This window comes from Tursiops truncatus, chromosome 5, assembly GCF_011762595.2.
Source record: "Tursiops truncatus isolate mTurTru1 chromosome 5, mTurTru1.mat.Y, whole genome shotgun sequence".
Classification (NCBI taxonomy): domain Eukaryota; kingdom Metazoa; phylum Chordata; class Mammalia; order Artiodactyla; family Delphinidae; genus Tursiops; species Tursiops truncatus.
Window position 1 is genome coordinate 68,476,468 of NC_047038.1, and position 20,986 is coordinate 68,497,453.

Genomic DNA, 20,986 nt, shown 5'->3' on the forward strand with positions numbered 1-20,986 from the left:
TGCAGGAACAATTTACCCTTTGGTGTGTTAAATATAAAACTTGTGATCTTTCCATTCTATAATGGAAAATATGTTGTCTTCAATTTCTTTTATCAGCATTTTATAGTTTTTGGAGTACAGGTCTTTTGCCTCCTTAGGTAGGTTTATTCCTAAGTATTTTATTCTTTTTGATGCAAAGTTAAATGGACTTGTTTCCTTAATTTCTCTTTCTGATACTTTGTTGTTATATTATTTACTTTTTTAAGTTGTTATGGCATTGTTTCTAGGTTTACATATACTGAACTAGTCTAGCATAGTTGGAATAATACAATAATTACATTAATACAAATAGTTTCTCCCAATTTGCATATACATGCTCAGAATACTTAGCTCAACAGAAGCTGAGGGCTGAGGTCTAGGGGAGGAACCCACAACATGGCAGGGAAGAAGCTGGGCAGATAACATGTTCTGACTTTGCTGTATTCCTATCCTCTGTACCATGCCAAACAAACCCTGTTGCTAAACACAACTAGATGTGGGTAAGGGAGTTCTAATTATTTATTCCATGGAAGTTGGCATTACCAGGGCACAGAGTAGATTGAAGAAAGGTGGAAAATGGATTGGAAAGGGTAAATAAAAAATATTCAACATAACTGCTAATTGCAGGGATGTGATACTCTGAATATTTTATGCACTAATGACATTATTTCACATAAGCCACCAAGGATTACCTTTTCTTTTTTAAAACATACACATTTAACTTTATTTCATCATTGTCATTTAAAGCTTGATTTTATAAAACATAAAAGGACATTCTTAAAAGTTTGGTATTATAGCAATTTGAACAGTAGGAATATCCATAGCTTCATGGGTTCAAGTTATATAAATTAAAATCAAATAATTGGAAAATTTTTCAATATGGAAACTATACAAATGAAATAAATGGCAGAAGGACCTAATAAGAGCAATATTTTATTACTTATGGACTATCATTAGTTACTTTCAGGATCTAAACAAACATTCTGAATATTCATATTTCTTTAGCTCTATTTTATATTTAAATATTTCTGTACATTCTGAGTCAAGCTGCTTGACCAAAAGGTCTGATTTAGAAAGACATTTATTTTTATGGCAAAAGTTTTTCCATCTACAGTACTACCTTCAAAGGAATTGACATTACAATGTTAATGAAATCTGCTAGTTCCCTTTGGAACAGTGTGCAATAACTTACATCAGCCATATGGAAAGTGAAACAGGTACCAAGGAATGGAACAATTATGCACAGATTCAGTAAAGTATAATGTTAAGTTTTCCCCATCTAAAAATTAACCAATGAAATATATCAACTAAAGTTGATTTGGTTTCAGGAAAACCACATTTGAGAATACAAGTACATTACTGTCTTTAGCTCATCCTCAGTCATTGACAGGAATTTTGTAGGCTACCATGCTACTCACTTTGTGAATTGTAGTAGTAAATGAACGAAGATGAACTTCTTCAGAACTGGTAATGAACTGTGGTCCTGACTCTTCCCACTTTTCAGGTACAACCAAATCTTTGTCTGTATAAATCAGGAGATCAAATGAACAAGAAACTTCCAACAGTGGCAGAAATGTCACTGTAGCTGTGATCTGTCTGATCACTGAGCGAATTTCATCTTGGATAGCTTTCTGAGACTTTTCTCTGGGGGCACTGTCATCTTTTGTGGTCTTGTCACATTCAATATCAAATTGCCATCTTTCAAGGACCTCACCACTTTCAATATTTGAGATGACTACCACCAATTTCTGCACTGAACACTTGTATAACCATTCTTTCAGTTGTTCCACCACATTATTTAGGCATTTTATGAGTTCAGGATCAGTAGTTACAAGCAAGGTGAGTCCATATTTCTGCACTCGAGTAAAGGTTTCGGATGGATATAAGCCACGCTGATATAAAATGCTGTTGATGCCAAATGCTGGTCCAGAATGGCGCTTCCTGAACTCTAGTCCATCACCGTCGACCAGTTTCACCTCGCGGGGGTGACGGTGAGGGGTGAGCTCTGCACTTTAAAGAAACTCTCCCGGCGAAGGGGCTGTACCACGAAGCAGGCCTCAGCAGCACCTAGGCGTCCTCCTCCATCATTAGCAACGCATCCGGAGGAGGCGCCTGCATCCGCCTCTTCCCAGATTCCTCCTGCCGGGCAGGAGTCCGGGGCTGAGAGGGCTTGGGTTCGGGGCCACTCCAGCCCACCCGGCTTCCCCTCGCCTCGGAAGCCAAGCCGCGGGCCTGACGGGTGGCCTGGGCTCCGTTCTCTCAACCTCTTACATTATTTGAAAATAAGAAGCTTTAGAAGCTTCTTTTACTCATTATGCTTTAATTTACATAATATAATTAGTTCACTGATCATACTCTTATTGGTACTCTGATTTGCCATAACAATCCTTCATTTTCAAATACTTCTTGAATGTTTCTTTTAAATTTTGGCTGCATAATTTCCACTTAACTTCTGCACCTGTGTTGCTCTTTCAATTTCCATAACCAACTATTTTCTCTTTTGAGTAATGTTCTATAATCCTGACTGGTTTTACTGACTTTTATTTATAAATTGTAATCTGTCCTGTATGTTTTCCTTTTGTCACAGAAAAATTGTGAATCCAGAACAAAACAAATATTTCAAGAGAGAATTTTTCCACAAGTCACTTTTTTTAGATAACTAGAATGAGTTACGTTGATAGAAAGTGTTCTTCAAAAGACAAACCACTTAAATAAGATATTCCTCACCTAGTAGTCAGTTGTACTTCTTTGGTGTCCTCAGGGAAATACTAATGTCAGATTAATACACCTATTTTCTGTATGTAGAAATTTTAATATATATCTGCATATTATATTTTTTCAACATATATGTTAACTTGTCTCAACGTTTTGTAGATGAGTAAATTGAAACTCAGAAATCCTATGTATACTGCCCAAATAATCAGCAAAAAATGACAAAATAGCAATTCCAGCCAGATTTACTGTCTCAATAATTTGCACATACTTCACTGTATATATACATATTTAAGATTTGTGTACAGAGACTCTTAGCATCTCACTTTTAGAGATTAAAATATTAGTAAGTCTTCCATTTTGTTATGATACGGAAGTCCAGAGTTTCTAAATATTTGTAAAAAGGAGCAACTGCTCTTGGAGAGAAAAACAGCAGGCACATATTTAACTTATCAGTCCTTTACAAGAAAATAATTGGACAGCAGAGAGAAATATAACAGGTCACCACCTCAAAAAAGGACAGCATTTACAAGAGATCATGGCATGATAAGAACAATCATATTATGAGTTTGCAACTGTTGTCATCCATCATGTTGGGAATACAAATAAGGATGAGATATGGAAAAAGAATATATGCGGGTTGCTAAAGCTTTTCTCAGGAAGTATTTTTTCTCATTAAAACCAGTTTAACAAATAACATCACAGGTAGGGCAAATGCAAAATGACAGGCCTAGCAACAGAGGGCAGACATCATTTCTATAATCAAATGGAAATCTCACGAGCATTATGAAACTAACCAGAGCAGCTGCCTTTGAATTTTGCCAAAAAGACATATGCTCTTAGAACAGCCCCTTCCACTGCTGGTGGCTGAAACCCAGCAGGGTACTATTGTAATGCTATTCCACTTATATTTTATTATTTTACTCATAGCCACATTTTACTCAGAATATTGAAACTTTCATGGAAATTAAATGCCATGTGTTCACATTAGACTTCCACTGGCAGCTCCATTCTATGTGAAACAGTCTAGTCTAAGAAGAATTTGACCCCAGTCTTGCTGAAAACATTCCCTCCTTAGTTATCTAAATGTCAACTCCTTCAAATTTAGCACTAATATTTTAAAATACAAAGGTCTCAGTTTTACATACATAAAAGGAAACTATTCAAACTGAAACCAAGCAGGACCCTGCGGGGCCCTCTTGGGGACAGACAACCTCCCCCCACCTTAGATCCCCCAGCTCTTGTTTGTAGAAAGTTTTAGCCTCCTCTGCCTTCCATGAGTTACAAAGAGCAAATTTAATCAGAGAAGTGAGCAAATGCAAAAATAAAGGAAAGCAGTCAAGCAAGACAAAATAATAACAGTTTAGCCATAAAACAAAGTCAAGGACCTTTAGTTCCTTCTCAAGGGCCATAGATAATATCTTGAGCCATATCCTTGAGTTGTTTTGCTGATACTAAAACCCCTACCAGGTGGAGGAAGTTAACTGCATGCTGACCACCAGCACAAAGACCCCAGGCCAGGTGGAACCAGAAGGTTGGTGTCTGAGATCCCTGAAACATCACCTTGTTAGTTACCTCACCATCAACCAATCAGAGAATTGTGCATGAGCTGATCACATTGTCTTTAAAAAACCCTTCCCTGAAATCCATCAGGGAGTTCAGGTCTTTGGAGCACAAACTGCCCATTCTCCTTGCTTGGTGCCCTCAATCAACACTGTACTTTCCTTCACAACCCGGTGTCAGTAGATTGGCTTTTTTCCACGTCTGGTGAGTAGGCCAAAGTTTGGTTTGGTAACAAACCCTGTAGTCACTAGCCCTAGGAAGTTTTTTTTACAAGTAACATTGTAAAACTATGTCAGAAATACTGAGTAGGAAGTTGTATTTATCAAGGACAAATATTAAATCCTATGTTTCCCATGTGCAATGTGCATTGACCGTCATTCCTTCACATTAGGACTAATTGCTTCCTAATCCTTAGGGGGAAAACCCTAAATCATATTGTTCTAATCAGCAGCCCAGAAAGATTTAAACAGAGGAAAATAGTAGCCCAACTTCCTAAGTTGTGTTTGTAAAATGCATTCGCAGTTTTGTGCGGTTTTTTTAATTGTTGTTATTTTAAGATGCTGTGAATTTGAAAGAATGAACATAATCATAAAATGCACAGGATTCTAAACCCATAATCAGGATATTTAGAGTAATTCTCAGTTTCTTGGTTATAACAAGAGCACATAAGCCAAAATAATTTTTAAAATTAAACAAAAATATTGGCTTAGTGGCTTCCCTGGTGGCGCAGTGGTTGAAAGTCCGCCTGCCGATGCAGGGGACATGGGTTCATGCCCCAGCCTGGGAAGATCCCACATGCCGCAGAGTGGCTAGGCCCATGAGCCATGGCCGCTGAGCCAGCGCGTCCGGAGCCTGAGCTCCGCAATGGGAGAGGCCACAAGAGTGAGAGGCCCGCGTACCGCAAAAAAAAAAAAAAAAAAAAAAAGAAAAAAAATTGGCTTATTTGAGCCTGAAGTTTATTCAGACTATCAAACATGTTGCCCCTGAAATTAGCAGGCTTAAGAATGATAAATACAGTGTAATGATTAAGATCACTGGTTTGGAACCAGAGTGCTAGGCTCAAAGTGTCTGCAATATAATAATGTGGTGACCTTTGGCAAGTTATTTAAATTCTCGGTATCCCTTCATCTGCAAATCATACAAAAATATATGTATGCATATCATGGGGTTACTGTGAAGATTAAATGAGTTAATGATTTTAAGTACTTGGAAATTATCTAGTATACATTAAATGCCCCATTTGTTAAAAAAAACTTAATTTCCAGCTTCATGAGTATGTATCTTTTAATGTGTGGAGATTCCTCAAAAAATTAAAACTAGGGGCTTCCCTAGTGGCACAGTGGTTGAGAGTTCGCCTGCCGATGCAGGGGACACGGGTTCGTGCCCTGGTCCAGGAAGATCCCACATGCCGCGGAGCGGCTGGGCCCGTGAGCCATGGCCTCTGAGCCTGCGCGTCTGGAGCCTGTGCTCCGCAACGGGAGAGGCCACAACAGTGAGAGGCCCACGTAACACACACAAAAAAAAAAAAAAAATTAAAACTAGGACTTTCATATGATCTAGCAATCCCACTTCTGGGTATATATCCAAAGGAAATGAGACAGATTATAAAGAGATATCTGCACACCCATGTTCACTGCATCAATATTCACAGTAGTTAAGATGTGGAAACAATCTAAGTGCCCATCAATGGATGAATGAATAAAGAAGATATGGTGTGTATATATATAAAATGGAATATTATTTAGCTGTAAAAAGAACATCCTGAAATTTGCACAACAGAGATGTACCTTGAGGGCATTATGTTAAGTGAAATAAATCAGACAGAGAAAGAAAATACTGTATGGTATCACTTATACAATCAAAAAAAGCTGGACCTGTAGAAACAGAGAGTAGACTGATGGTTGCCAGGGACTGGGGAATGGGTAAAATCGGGAGATGTTATTCAAAGGGTACAAACTTAAATTATAAGTCCTGGGTATCTAACGTACAGCATGGTGATTATACAAAATAACAGTGTATTATATATTTGAAAGTTGCTAAAAGAGTAGATCCAAAATGTTCTCACCACAAAAAGAAATGGTAATTATGAGAAATAACTGAGATGTTAACTAATGCTATGATGGCAATCATTTTGCAATATATATGTGTATCAAATCAACATGATGCACACATTAAACTTATACAATGTTTTATACATGTATAATACATGTCAATTATATTTCAATAAAGCTAGAAATACAAATTCTTGGCAAGTGTTCTTTTCTCCATCCCTTATATGCTTTTCTACTAAAAATATGATTAGCTTCTCAACTACTGAGACTTACTGAGACAGATAATAAAATGTACAATATGAGCCATGCATAAGATGCACTGAATTGAGAGCAGGTGAAGTGGGTTCAATTTCTACCTCTACCACTCAAAAGCCCTTGTCCTTTAGGCTCACATTATCATTTGTAGAAATAAAAAAGTAGATGTTTGTAAGTAGGTGATATGTTTAGTATAGATGTGAAAGTATAAATGTGACTAGTACTGATGAAATTCATAATAAAGTGCCTCTTCCAAAATATAAAGATATTTTAAAAATATAATGAAGATATATACATGAGAATTCATTACCTTGTATTTGTTATGGTGACATTTGTACAATTTATTCCTATTTTTTTCCACATAATATTCTGAACTGGTTTAATTATTTAACCAGTTAAAAATAAGAAAAAAGAAAATCACTAAAAACATTAAAATAGATGACAGCCTTTTGAACTTATATAAACCAAAGCTGTAAGTTAGGAAGATTTGTTCTTGACACGTAAAGTCACAAAATAAATTTATGACACATAGCAGGTACTTAAAAGTAAAATGTGGAAATTTAAATGTGGATAGACTCCTAGAGGGAAGAATTATAGGTCATGAAATATATCTTCACTGATTGAGGGTTTAAGGCATGCATTAAAAAAAGAAACCAATTCTCCAAGTAGTTTGTATTTATATCTCATTACAGCCACTATGATTAGTTGACTTTCAATAAAATAAGTCACAAAGGAAAAAAAATATGCCAGGAATCAGATTAACATGGCGGAGGAGTAGAACATGGAGCTTACCTTCTCCCACAAATACATCTACATGTGGAACAATTCTCACAGAACATCTAATGAATGCTGGCAGAAGACCTTAGATTTCTAAAAGGACAAGAAAATCTCCATATAACTGGGTAGGACAAAAGAAAAAAGAAAAAAAGAGAAAGGAATCAGGGCAGGACCTGCACCCCTGGGAGGGAACTGTGAAAGAGGAAAGATTTCCACACGCTGGGCAGTCCCCTTACCGGTGGAGAAATCAGCCAGGACAGGATGGCAGGGGGGAGCTTTGAAGCCTCAGAGAAGAGCAGTGCAACCAATTTGCAGAGGGGAAAGCAGAGAGACACCTGCACAGATGGTTGGTGCCACAGCCCTGCGCTCCCCAGCCTGAGACGCTCCTGTGCTTGTGGAGGCGGGGGCTGGGTGCTGAGGCTCGGGCTTTGGAGCAGACCTGGGGAAAGGACTGGGGTTGGCTATGTGGAGACAGCCTGAGGGAGCTGAGGTGTGGTGCACCCCAACCAAGGGAGTACAGGAAGAAACACAGGCCTGCCAGAGAAGCAAGGTGCCATTGTTGGGGTGCACAGGAGGAGAGGGGCAGGACCACCATAGGAGCTTCTTTCTCTGCACGTATGTACTCTCAAGTGGCAGAGTACTGCCTACAAGAGCTCCAGGGGCAGGCGCGAGCCGCTGCTGCCATCTCAGACTCCAGAGGCAAGTGCAGACCTCTGCCACTGCCAAGGGTCCCATGAGCCAGTGCCAGTCTCTGCCCCCACCTTCCTGGGAGCCTGCAAGAGCAACGCACCTGCACACCCCCTACTCAAGGGGATAATGGCCAGCACGTGCTAAAGGAAGAGATAGCAAGCATCCAAACTAAAAGCAGCCCTTGCACCAAAAAAATATTATACCCACATAAGCTACTCTGGGACACTCCGGCATATAAATAGCCCTCCAAGACTACAGTAGATAACTGTTTCTCCTAAACTCACAAAGTAAAAGAAATATAAGTAAAATGAAGAAGCAGAGGAACCATTCCCAGTTAAAAGACCAAGAGAATACCCCTGAAAGAACAATATAACAGACCTCTTTGGTCTAATAGAAACCAAGTTCAAAAGAGGAGGTAAAGAAAATACTGAAGGAATTAAGGCTATCACAGAAATGTAGATTACTGTAAAAAGGAACTAGAAACTATAAGCAGGAGCCAAAAAATATTAGAAAATTCATTTGCCTAGAAGAAAGCTAAGAAAAAGGCAATGAATAGCAGAATTAATCATGCAGAAGAAAGAATAGGTGATCTGGAAGTAGAAATACTGGAAATTACACAATCAGAACAGCAGACAGAAAAATGAAAAAAAAAAGAAAGCAATATAAGAGACCTATGGGATAATATAAAACATGCCAGTCTATGCATAATAGGGATTCCAGAAGGAGAAGAAAGAGGAAAGGGGATTGAAAATGTATTTGAAGAAATTATGGCTGAAAACTTCCCAAACCTAAAGAAGGAAACATATATCCAGATACAAGAAGAGCAGAAGGTCCCAAACAAGATGAACTCAGACCTACACCAAGACATATAATAAAAATGGCAAAAGTTGAAGATAAAGAGAAGATTCTAAAGGCAGCAAGTGAAAAACAAAGAATTACAAAGGAACCCTCATGAGGCTACCAGCTGATTTCTCTACAAAAATATTGCAGGCCAGAAGGGAATGGCAAAATACATTTAAAGTCTTGTAAGGGAAAAATCTGCAAACCTACAATATACTACCCAGCAAGATTGTCATTTAGAATAGGAGGAGAGATAAAGAATTTCTCAGACTAGCAAAAACTAAAAGAATACAGCAATACAGAGCCTATTCTAAAAGAAATACTGCGAGGTCTTCCTAAATAGAAAAGAAGCAAGAAGATATAGGAAAGAAGAAGTCACAATTGGAAAATAAATCACTTAAATAAGACAATATACATATTAAAAAAAAGAAAAAAAACTTACTTGTGAAAGCGATGAAAAACCCAAGGAACAGCAAAAGGATAAACATGAAGATGTAAAAAAGGACATCAAAATCATAAAATCAGGAAAGGAGGGTAAGAAAATAAAATTTTTTTTTTTTTCAGAATCTGTTTGAGCCTATATGACTATCAGTCTAAAGCAAGCAGATATTGGAAGGGGTTAACATACTTGTAAAACAGGGTAACCACAAATCAAAAACAGACAAAAAACAAAAAAAGAAGAGAATACAAGCATAAAATGAAAGGAAATCATCAAACCACACACATAAAAAAAAGGAACAAAGAAGAAGCAGAATCAACTGGAACACAAGGTTTAAAAAGGCCATAAATACAGATGTATCAATAATTACCTTAAATGTCAACAGACTGAATTGTCCAATAGACATAGACTGGCGGACTGGATTTAAAAAAAAAAAAAAAGAACAGCCTACAATATGCTGCCTACAAGAGACCCACGTAGGGTAAAGGACATATATAGATTAAAACTGATGGGATGGAAAAAGATATTTCATGAAAATGGAAATGATAAGAAAGTGGGAGTCGCAATACTCATATCAGACAAAATAGACTTTAAAACAAAGGCCATAAAGAAAGATAAAGGAAACTAAAATGATGAAAGGATCAATACAAGAGGAGGATTTTACACCTGTACATATATGCATCTAATAAAGGAGCACCCAGATACATTAAAAAAAATACTAACGGACCTAAAGGGAGAAATTGATGGGACTACAATAAGAGTAGGAGACTTTAACACCCTACTCACATCGATGGACAGATCTTCTAGACAGAAAATCTTAAGGCAACAGAGATCCTAAATGATACAATAGAACAGTTAGACTTAATTGATATTTTCAGGACATTACATCCAAAAAAACACCAGAATACACATTCTTTTTAAATGCACATAGAACATTCTCTAGGGTACAAAACTAAGCTCAACAAATATAAGAGTATAGAAATTATTTCAAGTGTCTTCTCTGACCTCAACAGCATGAAACTAGAAATAAACCACAGGAAAGAAAATGATTACGTGGAAACTAACAACATGCTACTAAAAAGCCAATAGGTCAATGAGGAAATCAAAAAGGAAATTAAAAAAATACCTTGAGGGCTTCCCTGGTGGCACAGTGGTTGAGAGTCCACCTGCCGATGCAGGGGACACGGGTTCATGCCCCAGTCCGGGAAGATCCCGCATGCTGCGGAGCGGCTGGGCCTGTGAGCCATGGCTGCTGAGCCTGTGCATCCGGAGCCTGTGCTCCGCAACGGGAGAGGCTGCAGCAGTGAGAGGCCCACGTACCGCAAAAAAAAAAAAAAAAATACCTTGAGACAAAGGACAAAAAACCCACAACCATACAAAAATCTATGGGATGCAGCAAAAGCAGTTCTTAGAGGGAAGTTCATAGTGATACAGGCCTTCCTCAAAAAACAAGAAAAATCTCAAACAACCTAACCTGTCACCTAAAATAATTAGAAAAAGAAGAACAAACAAAGCCAGTCAGCAGAAGGAAGGAAATAGTAAAGATCAGAGAGGAAATCAATAAGAGATTAAAAAATAATAGAAAGAAATCATAAAACCAGGAGCTGGTTCTTTGAAAGGCTAAACAAAATTGAAAAGCCTCTAGCTAGGCTCACCAAGAAGAGAGAGGAACCACATAAACAAAATAAGCAATGCGAAAGGAGAGTTAATAAACAATAATGCAGAAATTAAAAAAAAGAGAATACTATGAACAATTACATGATAACAAATTGGACAACCTAGAAGAAAGGGAAAAGTTTCTAAAAATATACAGCCCACTGAAACTGAATCAAGAACATATAGATAATTTGAATAGACTGATCACTAGAAGTAAATTAGACTCTGTAATAAAAACAACAACAACAATTCCCTACAAACAAAAGTCCAGGACCAGATGGCTTAAGGGTGAATTCTACCAAACATAAAAAGAAATTGTACTGATCCTTCTAAAAGTCTTCTAAAAGACTGAAGAGGAAGAACACTTCCAAAGACATTCTATGAAGCCACCATCACCCTGATACCAAAACCAGACAAAAACATTACCAAAAAGGAAAATTACAGACCAATATCTTTGACGCATATAGATGCAAATATTCCCAACAAAATACTAGCAAACCAAATCCAACAACACATAAAAAAGATCATATATCATGACCAAGTGGGATTCATCCCAAGTTAACAAGGATGGTTCAACATATGCATATCAATCAGTGTAACATCTATGATCATCTCAATAGATGCAGAAAAAGCATTTGACAAAATTCAACATCCCTTCATGATAAAAACTCTTACCAAGGTGGGTACAGAGGGAACATATCTCAACATAATAAAAGCCATTCATAACAAACCCACAGCCATATAATACTCAATGGTGAAAAGCTGACAGCCTTCCCACTAAAATCTGGAACAAGACAAAGATGCCCACGCTCACCACTTCTATTCAATACAGTATTGGAGGTCCTAGCCACAGCAATTAGACAAGAAAAAGAAATAAAAGGTATCCAAATTGGAAGGGAAGAGGTATAATTGATAATATATGCAGATAATATGATATTATATAAAGAAAACCCTAAGGACTTCACACAAAAACTACTAGAACTGATAATAAATTCAACAAAGTAACAGGATACAAGATTAATATTCAGAAATTGGTTGCATTTCTTTATAATAATAATGAAATATCAGAAAGTAAAAGTCAAAAAAACAATACCTTTTAAAATCGCACCAAAAAAAAAAAAAATGCTTAGGAATAAGGCTAACCAAAGACGTGAAAAACTTGTATGCTGAGAGCTATAAAACATTAATAAAGAAAATTAAAGAGGATGCAAAGAAATGGAAAGATATTCCATGCTCTTGGATTGGAAGAATTAATATTGTTAAAATGGCCATACTGCCCAAAGAACTATATAGTTTTAATGTGATCCCTATCAAATTATGCATAACATTTTTCACAGAACTAGAAAAAATAATCCAAAAATATATATGGAACTATAAAAGACCCAGAATTGCCAAAGCAATCCTGAAGAAAAAGAACAAAGCAGGAGGCAAAACTCTCCTGGACTTCAGACAATACTACAAAGTTATAGTAACAAAGCTACAGTAATGAAAACAGCAGTGTGATATCCGTACAAAAACAGACATATGGATCAATGGAACAGAATAGAGAGCCCAGAAATAAACCCACACACCTACCATCAATTAATCTTCGACAAAGGAGGCAAGAATATAAAATGGGGAAAAGACAGTCTCTTCAGGGAGTGGTGCAGGGAAAGTTGGACAGCTGCATGTAAATTGATGAAGTTAGAACATACCCTCATACCATACACAAAAATAAACTCAAAATGGCTTAAAGACTTAAACATAAGACATGACACCATAAAACTCCTAGAAGAGATCACAGGCAAAATATTCTCTGACATAAATTGTACCAATGTTTTCTTAGGTCACTCTCCCAAGGCAATAGAAATAAAAACAAAAATAAACCAACGGCACCTAATCAACCTTACAAGATTTTGCACAGCAAAGGAAACCATAAACAAAACAAAAAGAAAACCTACAGAAGGGGAGAAAATATTTGCAATCAATGTAACTAACACAAACTTAATCTCCAAAATATACAAACGGCTCACACAACTCAACAACAAAAAAATAAACAACCCAAACAAAAAATGGGCAGAAGACCTAAACAGACATTTGTCCAAAGAAGACATACAGATGGCCAGTAGGCACATGAAAAGATGATAAACATCACTAATTATTAGACAAATCCTCAAATGAAAACTACAATGAGGTACCAGCTCCCACTGGTCAGAATGGCCATCATTAAAAAGTCTACAAATAACAAATGCTGGAGAGGATGTGGAGAAAAGGAAACACTTGTACACTGTTGGTGGAGCCACTATGGAAAACAGTATGGAAGATCCTCAGGAAACTAAAAATAGAATTACTATATGAGCCAGCAGTACAACTCCTGGGCATATATCCAGACAAAACTGTAATTCAAAAAGATACATGCACCCCAGTATTCACTGCAGTGCTGTTTACAATAGCCAAGACATGGAAGAAACCTAAATGTCCATCAACAGATGAATGGATAAAGAACATATGTTGCATATATCGAATGGAATACTATTCAGCTATAAAAAAGAATGAAATAATGCCATTTGAAGCAACATGGATGAGACTAGAAATTACATACTAAGTGAAGTCAGAAAGAGATAGACAAATTCCATATGATATCACTTATATGTGGAATCTAAAATATGGCACAAATGAACTTATCTATGAAACAGAAACAGACTCGCAGACATAGAGAACAGACTTGTGGTTGCTAAGTGGGAGTGCGGGAGGGAAAGGGATGGAGTGGTAGTTTGGAGTTTGGAGTTAGTAGATGCACACTTACATTTAGAATGGATAAACAAGGTCCTACTGTATAACACAGGGAACTATATCCAATCTCCTGGGATAAACCATAATGGAAAAGAATATATATATGTGTAAAACTGAGTCACTTTGTTATACAGTAGAAATTAGCACAACATTGTAGATTAACTATACTTCAATTAAAAAAATATATATATATGGTACTGCACACCTTTGTTAATGTTATCCTGTAATGATTAACTTATTTTGAAAGTCAAATCTCATCCTATTTTGTTTTTACTCTCTCTCTCAATATCTCTCCACCCTTTGTGTGTATATAATAAATAAACCACACAATCTCAAAATGTATCAATACTAGGGGAAAAAAACAAAATTTCTAATTAGAAAGGTGTTTATTATGTTCATCCTAAAAGTAATACAATTTTACCCCTATCCAATTTTTGCTTAATAGCATCACTAAGTGTTTATTTTAAAACTTTCTACTAGTCTACTCTTTAAGTTTAACCAGTTCTGAAACATATACTGACCCAGCCCTTTAAATGTCATACATAAACATTACATTTCAGAAGAATTGTTGCCTAATAGAAGGTAAAACTTTGTCCCTCCTAGTTTTAAATCTAAATAACATATGCTTTTTGCTTTAGTGAATTTTAATGATACTTACTGATCATGAACTACATGCCACAGAACAAACACTAGTGAATAAGTTGTAGATAATATTACCTGAAGCATCACAAAGTTATTTATCCTGAATTTATGGATTAAAAGCAGATATGGAAATACTACCTCTGTTGGGATTTATCCTAGTTATTTATTATTACATAATAAATTACTCCAAAAAATTAGTGGCTTAAAATAACAAGTAATTATTCTCTCATAGTTTTTCTGGGTTAGTAATCTGGGCACAGGTTAGTTTTGTCTCAGGGTCTCTCACAAGGCTGCTTATCTGAAGTTTCACCTACAAGCAGAATTGTTGGCAGAACTTAGGTCCTCACGGGTACTGGCCAGCAACATCAGTTCCTTGCCATGTGCACCTCTCCATAGAGCGTCTCACATGTCAACTGATTTCTATCAGAGTAAGAAAGTGAGAGAAGGGAGAGCAAGACAGAAGTCAAAGTACTTTGAAACCTAATCCCAGAAATAACATCCCATCACTTGCTGTGTTCATTAGAAATGAATAAATAAATAAAGTGCATCACTAAAATCAGCCCACACACAAGGGGGAGAGGATTTATAAGAACTTGAAAAACATAGGGTGGGGATTATTGGGGACCATCTTAGAGGTTGTCTACTACAGAACTGTGGCAGAAAAAAGCCTAGTACTGAGTAAAGTTTTGAGTTTCATTTCATGACCAGTTTTAGATTAAAAGGTTGTAAAATTTTTGTCAATATATTAGGTTATTGTTAAACATTTTGAAAAATTAGGATTCTAGCCAGTTTTATATTTTGCCACAATTTCAAATATATGAAATGATGCCTTCTTAATGCTTTTCCTCTTGATTAGAAACATAATCACTTGGGCTCCAGTGATTTCCCACAACTGCATGTTTCATGTAATTACTTTATAATTACATAAAAGTAGTGAAATTTAATAGAAATAGAGCCAGAACTATAGATTATGAGTAATACAGAAATTAATATTTTATAGCTACTTTATAGATTCCCACTGTTTGGTCTCTTCAGTATCGTTAATTTGTTGACTTTGCTTATTATTTAAATTTAAAGTAAAAATTTATGCTATAATAAGCAAGTTCTACTAAATTTTCAAGTTATGGCTGTCTTCCTGAGCTCAGGCAGTATTTTAGATAGCTTTTACTGATATTAGAATATTTAATATCTGTTTATACATAGAAGACAAAACTGAATTTATTACTATATAAACATAGCCAACATCTTGCTGCATTTGGGAAAAACATAAATTCTTATGGCCCTGTCAAAGGAAAAGCCCCTCATGTCATCCTGGCCCAAATTATTACTCCTTTTATGAAACTATACTTGGTCCCAGCACTTTAAAATACGTAATACATGAGTACTTCTAAAACATAATACTCTTTTTATTTTTAGGTCAAAAATTTTGCCTTGTTTGTGTTATAAAAAAGTTAATGTATTTTCCCCAAACTACAAGCAACCTGCATTTTCAAGGGTTTCTACTTTTATGAAACTTTCTAAAACATAATAGACCTAATTTGTTAAACTATGTTTTTCTATATTCGAGTCTTTGGATTTGGATAATGTTTTTTGTCCTGAGCACCTGGATGAGGAGTAGAGAAATTTGCTGAGATGACGAAGTCTATACACAGAACAGGCTGGGGCCACGGGTTGGAAAAGATCAGAGAATGACTTAGAATGTGTTGAGTATGAGAAGTTTATTGGATAGTAAACTGGAGATACTGAATAGGAAATGAATATGAGCCTGAATTAAAGGAAAATAAATATAGGCAATTATTAGCACACGAATAAATGTACAGCCATTAGACTCGAGTAATTTTTAGTATTACTACATGTGTACATGTCAGCAAAGGGCTCACTGCCTGACACACATAGAAGCCAATACTATGGCACTGGCTTTTAAGAAAAGAAAAAGCCTTATTGCAAAGTTGATTGGTAAGACAGGAGGTAGGGCTCAAATCCGTCTCCACGGTGGCAAGTGAGGTGGATATTTAAGGGTTAGGGTTTTGGAGTGGTAAAGAAAGGAGGAGAGCAGCTGGATACAAAGTTCCAGGAAGTGCTGCTAAGTTCTTATGCACAGGTACAAGCAGGTTTCATGCCTCTTCTTGGGTCACATGTGCAAATTTTGGGAGTTGGTATTAAACATGTGGGGGAACTTGGCGCTGTGACATCAAAAGGTCATCTATAGACAAGCAAGTCTATTATGCAGACTTGGTTCAGACACACTGGTTCCATCCCAGTTTCAGCCAGTTTTGTTGTATTACAAACAGAGGGGTTTTTAACCAGCTGTTCCCTTATTTGCTGTTCTGTAAGACAAGCTCAAGGATTTCTGTAGGTCACCAGTTTCTGTTAACATTATGGGGCATGGCTTCAGAAAGGAATTTTTAACCCTGTGGGCATGGTTTCACATAGATTAAGAAACAAGTAAACCAACTAAGAGATAAGGTTAGTATTGTTAGAGGACTGACAGTGGCATCTGTGAAGCCAAGCTAAGGATGTGCTTCAAGAATGAGCAATTGTATCAATAGCTACAACCAGGTAAGATGAAAACTGAAACTTTACCTTGAATATAGTGATATGTCACTGTTGACACTGACAAAGTATATTTCATCATTCTAATGGGGTCAAAATTCTTACTGGAATGTGATCAAGGCAAAATGAGAGAAGACAAAATAGGGACGATAGTATAGATAAATGTATTTAGGATTTTAGTGTAAAGGGATCAGAAAAGAAGAAAAGAGTGTAAGTTATAGTAAGATATTTGGTTAAGAGGATTTATAGAAAATGTCCCCTTATGTTCAGCAAGATGAAGGACACTTGTTACTGTGACAGATTTTTTTAGTTCTGTGGTAGTGATTAATGTGTAAATATAACAGATTCTTCTGAAATAATAAGAGTGGAATAAAGATAGCAAGCTTAGAAACTGTTGAGGTATATTTGTGTGAGTAAATCCATGAACTATATAGGGAAGTAGACAATAGCAAAAATATAAAAAAACAAGGCTGGTTCTTTAAAATGCTTAGTATGATTTATAAATCTTTGGCAGCATTAATAAAGGTAAAAAGAAAGAAAATAAGAGTGAGCAAAATTCAGGATAAATAATGTAAAATAGCTTCTGACATATCAGAGATTTATAAAATGATAAAAGAATATAAGAAATTTAATCATTGTAAATTTGCAAATATATTTGAAAGGAAAGCATTTACGTAAAAGTATAAAATACAAAAATTTACAGGAAAATATCATGAATCAGCTACTGACTTTTTAGTAACTAATAAAAAATTAAAATGTCACCACACCACCCTAAAATTCCTTAGTCCTACGTGTTCCTTTTTTTCCCCTGGTGAATTTCACCTAATACACAAGGATTATATAAACCCATTGTAATACACACTGCATTTTTTAAGCTTGTGTAGCATTCATTTCAGAACCATAAGAAAAGTATGAGAATAGAAATCAAAGTTCTTTTCACTTATGAACATATATTCAAAAATTTTAGATAAAATTTTCAGTTAAGTGAATCCCATGGTATGTTAAAAATGCTTTGTAAATTTAAGCAGAAGACATGGGCTAAGAGAACAAGCCAGCATGTGAAGAAGAATAGGAAGAATTCCAAGAAGCAAGAAGAGCAAATGAAAACTCTGAGTTTGTGAACATCTTGGAACATTCAAGAAATCTAAAGAAGGGAAACACAGTGACATCTGTCAGACACCTTGAACTAACAAGCTTCAGGTAGTTGGCAGTTTTAACGTCTGACTGTGCTCTATGTCTTTGATATGTCTATATTTTGCAAAGCTGAGTTTTGTGTGATGCTATGATAAAAAAGAAGTATCCCGAGAAAAATCAGTGTGGAAAAGGAAGTGAAAGTGGTGGTGTCCAACGCAAATACAAGATTTAAAAAGATGCACAAAATCCAACAGCCACACACATTTCCTCGGAGAAAATGCAAAAATGGACATGTAGTTCTGGGTGGTGAAGACACAGAGATGAATGAAAAATCAGAAGACTGGAAAGATCATGCCTTCTCTCAACATCTCAGGTTCAGGACTTTTAAATTCTTGCCATAGAATGAAAAGATAACATTTAATAGATGCACAAAGGTCCAAACACAGATAGCCAAAGCTAATTGAGTATTTGTACTCCTATGTCACTGAGTATCTACAAAAAAAGTTTATGAATTGGGAGAGGGAACTATTTTGTCTAGTTTCCTAAGAAACAGATAAAAAAAAATTGGAACTAGTCACAGAATGTATAATAAGATTCAGATATTAATTCCTGCTGACTTTAAAATCACCAGAATACTTCATGATCATAAAAAATAATAAAACAATATTGAGCATTAGGTGGGGAGAACACTGATCAAAAGGCTTATCACTACTATCACTGTATTTTTAAATTTAGCAGTAAGTTAAAAACAATGTTTTAGAACACATTTAAAATAATTATCTTTTTTTTTACTTTTTATTATACTACACGCTCAAAAATATGCACACAAACAATAAATAGAAAGGAAAACAAAGGTTGTGTCATCTTGGAAGATATTTCTTTTGATAAAGGAATCAGATCTGACATCAAACTAGAGAGAGTAAAAACTGAGTGTTTTAAGCCAAATGTAATAGCACTTTTCCTAAATTTCTCTATTCTCTTTAGAATACTCTTCCATTCTTCTGCACAAGATGCCATATACTTTCCAGCACGAGCAGAAAGAAAGATATGAGATACAATACAGAACACTCAAAGAGAGAAGTTTCTAGTTCAAAATCCTAGTTCAAAAATGATACCTACGGGGCTTCCCTGGTGGCGCAGTGATTGAGAGTCCGCCTGCCAATGCAGGGGATACGGGTTTGTGCCCCGGTCCGGGAAGATCCCACATGCCGCGGAGCGGCTGGGCCTGTGAGCCATGGCCGCTGAGCCTGCATGTCCGGAGCCTGTGCTCCGCAATGGGAGAGGCCACGGCAGTGAGAGGACCACGTACCGCAAAAAAAAAAAGAAAAAAAAATGGTACCTATGAAGTACAAAACATTAAAATGTTTCTATCTCTCACTGTTACTTATTTTACAGAATTTCTTTGTCCAATATGGTAGCCACTAACAACACTGGACTTCTACGAATTAGAGTAAATTAATTAAGTATAAATATGATTAAAAACTTAGTTTTTTAGCCATACTAAGCCACATCTCAACTGTTCAATAGCCATATGTGATTAATGAATCTTGTATTGAAGAGTGAAGAAATAGAATATTACCAATGTTGCAGAAAGTTCTACTGGACAGGTCTACTACAGAATGAATGGAATATGGGAAAGCATCAATCCCATACTAAATGTAAACTATAAGGTCATAGCAATCCTTTTTCTAGATAATTTAATGTTCTGTAGTGTGCTCTGAAAATATACAAATAGACAAGCAGATAATTTTTAAAAATCCATGTATTAGAAATTGATATATTATTAATGAAGCTCCATAATTAAGTGGTGAAATGATGGACATTTTAGTAGATGTTATTAAGAAAAGGTGCACAATATATGGAGAAGAATAAAATTAAAACTACCATATGATTCAGCAATCCAACTCTTGAGTATATATTCAAAGGAAATGAAAATAAGATCTTGAAGAGATCTTAGAAATTGAGGGACAAAGGTTCAAAAAACTGATACTGAAATGGAAAAAAGACATTAACAGATAATTTACAAAAATACATATAAAATTTGTCCTCAAATATATGGAAAAATATTCAAGCTCACTCAATGGTAAGTCATACATATCTGGGATGACACTGCTGAACCAAATTGGAGAAAAGCTTGTATTTGAAAGCAGAATGCTCCCATCTGTCAGTTTAATGTCTCCATGGCTTATAACGGAATGTGTGAAATATAACGTGTTGTAAACTGGTAGTTTGAACTGGGAGGGGATTTTAAAAGTATGCTGAAGAGAGATGCTCTCTCTCACATACACACATTTTTTTTTTCTTTAGGAAAACTTACTCTTGGCAGCTGGTCTGACTAATTCCCTGATACCTGCTTCCACACAATAATATCCACAGTTCATTAAAAGTAAAAAGCATGAAAACACATTCTGTTTGTGAGGCCTGGGGAAAGAGGTACTTTCATATGTCATAAATATTAAAGCTGATGCCTATTGTGTTAGGTTGGGCTCTCAGGAAACAGATACCATGATGGAATGTGATATGCAGGGATCAAGACCTGTGAAAAAAGGAGAGAGAAAGCAAATTTGGATGGAGGAAGAAGTCTATGATGCAAGACCAGTAAAATCTAGCCAGTCTGCAGGAAGACTTGGAACATATTTAATACCTAAGAATTGTCTTTTGGAAGCTGAAAAGGACAGGTCTTTATACTCCTGCTCTGACTGGTTATTCAATGTGGGTGGTCCCTGGTTCTCTGCAGCTGAGTCAGATCCTAATGATATTAACAGTTAGAGTCTATGTGCTGACAGCTGGGGTCACAAGTACTTCTTGAGCAGGTAATCTGAGAGATTCTGTTTCCATCACAGTACTTATAATGAGGATAGAAATGAAATGGAAATAATGAATA

At 36.1% G+C, this 20,986-nt stretch overlaps 1 pseudogene; it reads right to left on the reverse strand.

Annotated features, from left to right (window-relative positions):
* Nucleotides 1-1,220: 1,220 nt before the first annotated feature.
* LOC101331016 (mitotic spindle assembly checkpoint protein MAD2A pseudogene) overlaps nt 1,221-20,986 on the reverse strand; it is a 73,095-nt pseudogene continuing 53,329 nt past the window's right edge.